We start from the raw sequence: 7962 nt of genomic DNA, 5'->3' as shown, positions 1-7962 counted from the left end.
TTCCTCCACTTTCTGCTTCATGTGGAAGTAGGCGGTTCTTGTCTATAGTACTATTTCTGCAGAACAGCCCCTCTCTTCCTGATCCTGCTTCCTGCCTGGAAACCTATTATGATTCCAGCTTCCAATAGATGGCCCCAAATTCTGGACGTTGGTAATGTATATCTTCCCTCTCTCCAGTCCTAGGGTTGGTACTAGCTTGCTGTTACCACTAACCTCCCATTCCCTGTTTAAATTTTCAGCTCTTTCTTTGTCTGTGTGGCCAATTTCCTATACTAAATTCCCTCTGTTTGAGATACCTGGAGTCATTATAATTGTTTCATCTGAACCTTTAATGATACAAGGACACAAAAATAACACGCACACATTCAAAATTCAGAAGTAACAAACGTATACAATTAAATGAGTAAATTGTATAGTCCAACAAATGTTTCCAGAAGGCAAAAGTCAGAGAGGCCTAAAAATTGAGCTTGCCTGGGGCTCATCACAGTCTCCCAGTGTGATCTTTCTTCTATGTCTTCATCAGCTTCAGTATTCATAAGTAATAAACTTTTCCTCTTAGTATTTTCCAGTCAAATTTCTGAGAGAGCTTATTAAGTTATGCCATTCCTGGAACAGGATGCTGGTTAATCTATTTGCTGGCTTCCCTCACCTATGAATAGTCCCTGTTGGTCCCTCACTCAAGGAAGGACTGAGCACAGCGGTGGGAGCTGAGACTAATTGAGCATTAACTCTCTTGTAAGGGACCTATAATCCATTACCTCATTTAAGTCACAAGACATCCTATTATCACAAGACATTCTATTATCAGCTCCACTTTAAAGAACTTGAGGCTTAGAAATTAGATATTCTGTCTTCAAACGTGGTTGCCTACTGCTTCATGTTTTGTGAGGATTGCACTTTTGGTGACCCTGCCCATCCTAGAGGAGGTGGGGGCAGATGGCCCAGGAATTGACAGCTCTAGGAGATACTGAGGACCCTGGTGGATACGTGGGTGGGAGCCAGGCTGTGGAAGGTCTTGTGAACCTTGGCCAGGAGGTACGTTTCAACATTCATTAGATTCTCCATTAAAGGAATGATATTAATATAAGCCATAACTTTTTTAGTTAGTGCTAACTGATTCCGTTTGATTTTTTTAATAGGGAAGGCTTTGGCCTGCTTCTAGAAGGATCCAAAGACCTTCTTTTGTTTGAAATATACACAGTCTCAATTCTGTGTTCACAGTTCCCACATGAACAACATTATTTGAACACTATTTTTTTTTTATAATTCCTATCATTAAAAAAAAGCAGAGTTGCTAGATTTAGAAAGAGAATAATCAAACCCACCCAAAGTAAACACCATTACCATCTACCTCCACCTCCACATAAAATGTATAGAAAAGTGATATTGTTTATTTTTATTGGATTCCCTAACCACAGTCCAATGCACTGTGGTGATCTTGCCTGCATATTATGTCGTAAAGAGTAAATATTCAATTCTCAGAAGATTAGTAAGATTGTCTTCTTATACAAATACCTGCTAAGGTTTTGGGAGGGGGTTGGTTTTTTTGTTGCTGTCGTTGTTATAATTGCACCTGTTCAAAGCTAGTACCTCTGGGGTTTTGAATGAGTCAGCAAAAAGCAGAATCGATCCCATGGTCTGCAATCCCCCATCCAGGCACAAACACGCACGCACACACACACACGTTTGCACAGGTGCATGCCTCAGCTTGCCTCCCTTGCTGGAACTCAGACAGTGCAAACCTGCACCTCTACCCAGGGATGAGGATCTGTGTTAAAGAATGAAGAATAAAACGAAGAACCTAGAAAGAACTGCCCAATGGAACAGCAGCCCCTTATCAGCCCCAGCTGAGCAGGCCAACAGGCGGACAGTGAAGCAGAGTAAGGAGGAGGAAGCCTTGTGGCCAAGGACATTAACTTGGAGCAAGGCATTGCTGCAGAAGGATGGAGCCCTAGGTTGGAAAACAGAAAAATTCACTTTCATACTTCATGTATATCAAAAAACACAACTTAAAAAATGTCGTTTCTTCAAATGGGACGCCTGCACTTGAATGATTATAGCAGCACAGTTCACAATCGCAAAGGTGTGGAAACAACCCAGGTGCCCATCAATACATGAGTGGATTAATAAAATGTGGTATATGTATACCATGGAGTACTATTCAGCTTTAAGAAACAATGGTGACACAGCACCTCTTGTATTTTCCTGGATAGAGCTGGAACCCATTCTACTAAGTGAAGTATCCCAAGAATGGAAAAACAAGCACCACGTGTACCCCCCAGCAAATTGGTATTAACGGATCAACACCTCAGTGGACATATAGGAGTAACATTTTTTGGGTGTCGGGTGGGTGGGAGGGGGGAGGTGGAGTGGGTATATACAAACATAATGAGTGACATGTGCAATATTTGGGGGATGGTCACGCTTAAAGCTCTGACTCGAGGGAGGAGGGGGAACATGGGCAATATACACAACCTTAACATTTGTACCCCCACAATATGCTGAAATAAAAATTTAAATTTAAATTTAAAAAAATGTCGTTTCTTTCCCCTGGAGACAGGAAGTCTTGTTGAAGTGTCAGGGGTCGATTTGAGCGTCCTCAGTTTAAAATTTAAATGCAATGTGTCATTTCCTGTCATGAGAAGGAATTATGAGAAAAGGTAAAAGTGCTTCTGAATCTGGTTTCGTTTAAAATTTTAAATTCATTTCCTTAATTTACAATACTCATGCTGTTGTGAACAGAACACTACTGAAATGCCTAGACTTGTCTCCAACTCTGTCTCCTTGGGGACATTATTTGACATCAACTTATAAAACAGGTATAATAATCCTTGCCTTTCAGTATCTGTTGGTGTGCACCTGTAGACCCCCTTCCCACTGACCCAGCCATTCGGTCTTATTTTTCAGAAGCCCCTGGACCTGGACCTCTCCAGCAGCTGAGGAACTAAAACCTGACCCTGCAGGAGGCTGCTAGAACCTTCCTCCATGGCCAAGGCCAAGGTGGGTTCTGACTGGCCCATAGTGCTCACACCAATACTGGTTGTTCAAATATGTTGAACCTCACCTGTACAGGGTGGTTGTAGAGATGCAATGACATCATGTAGCATGACATGTCCCACATTACACGCTCTATACATGTTAAGTACTGGCCTAGAGAAAGCTGTTTGTTGTGCCATCTCACGCTCAAAAGTATTTGTTAAATCAGAGGAATAATTCTGATTTTTAACTTCTAGCCCAGTAACATCTATGATTAAGGCATTTTCTGTTCTCCAAAGTCAAATAAGACATTGTCCCTGCTTTCAAGAAGCTGGATCTAGTCCGTACACTAGTTTGCAGAGAGAGGCAAGAGCCAGCCTGAAAGAGTCCCCAATGGCCTAAGCAGAACAATTTTTTTAGGCTTTTTAAAATAGCAAATTCTTTTTTGGAGATAATTCTGAACAAATAAAAATAACAAACACATATACCCCTAGAGGTGTCTTCTCTTATGTGTTCTACAAGTTGCCTTTTTATAGCACACTGTGTGTTGAAGATCGATCTACTCATGTTAAGCTTAAATAGTTCCAAATCATTCTTTTTAGTCTTTCATACTATTTGGTAGTATGGCTGGATCGTAGGTTAGTCATTGGCTTAATTAATGGTATCTAGGTCACTCTCAATTATTTTGCTTTTTAAAAATTGGCTGCACTGAACACTTTTGCATGTTGCCTTGCGAAGTGCTCCCAGGGTTGTTTGTCTAGGTTAGTGCTGAGCGGTGAACTTGCAGTTCATAGAAATGGCCAATTTACATTTTTTAAAATGCTACCAAAATGCCCCACAGAATAAAACTACAATTCATACTGTCCATATCCTTGCCCTCATTTAATATGAATGAACATTTGTTTTTTGTTTTTTTTTTTAGACAGAGTCTCTCTTTGTTGCCCAGGCTAGAGTGAGTGCCGTGGCGTCAGCCTAGCTCACAGCAACCTCAAACTCCTGGCTCAAGCGATCCTTCTGCCTCAGCCTCCCAAGTAGCTGGGACTACAGGCATTCGCCACCATGCCCGGCTAATTTTTTGTATATATATTAGTTGGCCAATTAATTTCTTTCTATTTATAGTAGAGACGGGGTGTCGCTCTTGCTCAGGCTGGTTTCGAACTCCTGACCTCGAGCAATCCGCCCGCCTCAGCCTCCCAGAGAGCTAGGATTACAGGCGTGAGCCACCGCGCCCGGCCCGAACATTTGTTTTTAACAGCCTATTGGGTAAAAAATTATATCTATTTCATTTTGAGGAGGTAACTTTATTAGTGTAAATGTATACAAAATAATGAATATAATGTTCATATGCAGAGACATATAATTTGAATATTAATAATAAAACAAATGCCCAAGTATTTTACCTACCATTCAACTGAATATTAATATTACCTTAGGAACATCTTGGGTGCCCATTCCCAATTGTGCAGCAGTAACTCATTCATTTTTTGCTCCCGCGTGTGAATAAAAAGTGGAATAATTTGAGCAGCAAAATAACCATACTGTTGGGTTGTAACCCAAAGAATAAAGTAAATATTTATGTGTCCATACTGTATAAATAAATGATGGAATAAATCAATAAATGAGAGAGGAGGGGAACAGCTTCCCATAGGAAGAATTCTAAATATAGAAATATGTAGAAACTCCCCCTTCTCAACTAACTCCTCTTAACTGGACTGTCCACTTTTGAGACTCTTTTACTATAGGATTGTGGGCGTGTGTGTGCGTGTGTGTGAGGGTTCCTATGTTGGAGATGCATGTGGGAATGCACATGTGATGGGGTGTGTACATGACAGTGTGTGTTAGGGTGCGTGGGGAAGTGTGTGTGCAAGTGTGTGTGCATGTGTGCACATTCTGGAAATTATTGATGGATTCTTTTAAAGTAAAATTGAAATTTATCATTTGTTCTCTCATGATGGTCTCTACAGTAAAATGGTATTTGATTTCTTGATTTCCTCATGAAATATTCACTCTTCAGATGAATATTTTAAATTTTTTATGTCTTTTTCTTAACTCTAAAGATGAACCATAGAACAACTGCCTGGGTGAAGTAAAGACTGTAGCATGATTTTCATACTGACTTCATAGCTATGATAAAATTGATACAGTTAAGGCTAGTGGAAGAAATTGCAGGAAATACACATTTGACAAAAATAATGATTAAGAAGCATATATTGAACTTTCTCATATGTAATGGTTGGAATGATACAATATCTTTAGGAGCTGGGTTTCCTCCAAATTTTCCTTCTTATTTTTAGTATTTAAACAAAAAAAAATCCCAAAGCATCACTGCTTTTCAGACAAATCCTGAGCCATCCTCCCAAATGCAACATGCTATTAACTCAATTGTCTTTTATTACAATAGAGTTAGGGATATATTCCAATCAAAACATGATGAAATGACTCCTAGGGGAGGGAAATACTTTGAATTTCCAATGTGGTGCATGTCCTTAACTTGGTATCTATGATGGGAATGTGGCCAGGCAGGTCCCGGAAACGTTCATTAGTGCTAATGGGAGGGACAGTGGCCAAGGAACATAATGGATGTATGTGTAGCCCTTGCAGTGTTGGATTATTTGGAAGGCCAATTAGCATCTCGAGGATCAACACCTTTAGTATTTGTAATTTGAAGGGCTCTTACTTTTCAGGGAGTGTCTTCCCATCATTTTCAGTGGGTCTTCATGCCACCATTGGAAAGCAGAATTCTCTACAAATGGATAAAATGGTAGATTAACTATTTTACTGTGGTTACCCAGCTAGGGTTAAAGTTCTTTACTTATTTCTTTTATATTCAAAAGGTGGGTTTTTTAAAAAAAAAAAAAAAACACAAAACATGTGTTGTCACTTAATAATCAATGGCAGAGTTGTTTGGACTTTGCTTTAGAAATTTGATGACGAAGATGGCCCCTCTGCCAAGTGCTCTGATCGATCGCCAGAGTGTGTTTGGTGAAGCCCTCTGCTGGCAGTGCAATGCTGGACCAGTTGAAACATAGGATCTGACAAAAAAGCCCAGATGAGGCCAAATGTTCATGTTCTGATACGGCCTCATGACTCACGATGCGACCTCAAGTAACTTCTGTAAACACTGCTTCCTTATCTGTTCAACGGGTAGCAAATTCCTACTTCAGATCATTGAAGCCTAATTGGTGTACATAAGCCACACTTGGAATCGTCCTTGTGCTATTTATTATTCAGATATTCGAATGTGGAGGCAGGGGAAGGCACGACTCACACGGCGTGTTGAGTTAGAGGAGAGACGATCTTGAGGATTTTGTAAGTACCCCCAGCCGAGCTTGCTGTTTACAGCCGCCCATGTTTGGACAGTTGCGTCGGTGGCCCCAGCCTCTAATGGGAATCAATGATGGAGGTGTATCTAAAGGACAGACGTCTGCCCCAACTGGCACAAATGATGCTTTTCTTTAAGTCATTAGGCCTGTGGGGTTCTGTAGACGTAAGGCCATGAGTAAAAGGTGGAAGCTCTTCAAACTAGAGTCTAAAAATATGTTATCCAACACTGGAAGCAAATCTCTGTTTCTTTGAAGGAATACCAGCTAGGGTAACTGACTTTTCCTGACCCTTTTGTGCAAATGTCTCTCTTCAAAGTGAATGGGGTTGCTCTGTGTGTGTGTGTGTGTGTGTGTGTGTGTGTGTGTGTGTGTGTGTTTGCAGCACACACTGGTTGAATTTGCCAATGCTATAACTCCACCAAAAACACCTGAGGTCAAGAGCCGTTCTTTAATACTAACTACGAATACTTAGTGGGTGCCTATCAATGGTTTTTGTTGTTAGTGCTGTAATTAATTATAGCTTCTAACATAATTACTGATTAAAACAGCTTCATCTGGGCCACTGAAGAGACCAGAAATATGTCAGGTCAGTTCCCCAGAGTTCTTAACGATGCATAGGAGGATTACTAAGGGTCTACCTAGTTTTTTATTCTGATTCCTTCCCTTTATCTCATTGTCCAAATTCAGGCCAATGAAGTTCCTATCCTACTCTCCCTGTCTGGATCTGGCCATTGGCCACCATGTTGGGAGGAAGATGCCAACAACACCAGTCCGTCTGCTACTGCCCAGGCTCTGGCCCTGCATGCACCACCTTCCAGTTTCTCAGTCGTCCCTCACGACTCTGTGGTCACATCCACAGAGCTCCAACGTCCGGGCCCAGCATCACTGCTTTTGAGCAAAGACCACGTTTCCCATCACCAGTGACTGAGCATGGTGGGGGGATACCGAGGCCCATTCCTGGCAGGCTCGGGACTCCTCTGATGGGTGACAGGGGCTTGAGGACACTCCGATGGCCTTGCTAAACTTTACTTAGAACTGCACTTGGAAAGTCTCTCTTTCCTTCGTTGGCAGTCCGATGGCTCTTCCAGCCTCACCATTTCCTGTCATGGCAATTTCCCCGGATAAACATACGCACAATTAATCCTGTCTCAGCATCTGCTTCTCAAAAGACCCAAACTAACCTAGGGAAGGTGGGCTTTTATACCAGGGATGGCGTATTGTATATATGGATGCCAATCCTATGAGGAATTTTGGAATTGGAAGAGTCCTCCAGAACTGTCCCACTGCTCCAGTGGTATGGCTCGCAGAGCCCTGAGTTGAGAAGGATTCTGAGGCCACAAAGGTTTTGGCAAATGTGCAGCCACTTCTCTTTTCTGTGCCCATGATGGACATTGCTAATTGATCATACTTACGTATGAAACAGATCCATGCTGAGTTAGCAGTGTCTGCCATGGGTACAAGAGGTTGTGGTAGGGACAGGTGGGAGGCACTTGCCACTGTGGCTCACACCTGTCAGCAAGCGGAACCTAAGTGACAAAGTAGCATATCATGACAGTTTGATTTTAGGAAGTTCATTCTTTTACCAGGATTCCTTTGTTAAGTTTTTCTAGCAACTTCCAGAGAAAGCTAGTATGTTCTATGAATCTGTCCTGGTTCATCCACC

General features: G+C 41.6%; 1 long non-coding RNA gene across 1 annotated transcript; it reads left to right on the top strand.

The window, feature by feature from the left end:
• The first annotated feature begins 12 nt into the window (after nucleotides 1-12).
• On the top strand, nucleotides 13-7424 carry LOC105883874 (uncharacterized). The gene is made up of 3 exons (XR_012915310.1): nucleotides 13-151; nucleotides 2908-3000; nucleotides 6987-7424. It is a non-coding gene; the product is annotated as an uncharacterized LOC105883874 (long non-coding RNA).
• The last annotated feature ends 538 nt before the right edge of the window (nucleotides 7425-7962 follow it).

Source organism: Microcebus murinus, chromosome 28 (assembly GCF_040939455.1).
Source record: "Microcebus murinus isolate Inina chromosome 28, M.murinus_Inina_mat1.0, whole genome shotgun sequence".
NCBI lineage: Eukaryota > Metazoa > Chordata > Mammalia > Primates > Cheirogaleidae > Microcebus > Microcebus murinus.
Note: the sequence above shows the minus strand (reverse complement) of the source record. Positions and strands in the feature narration are given on the sequence as shown.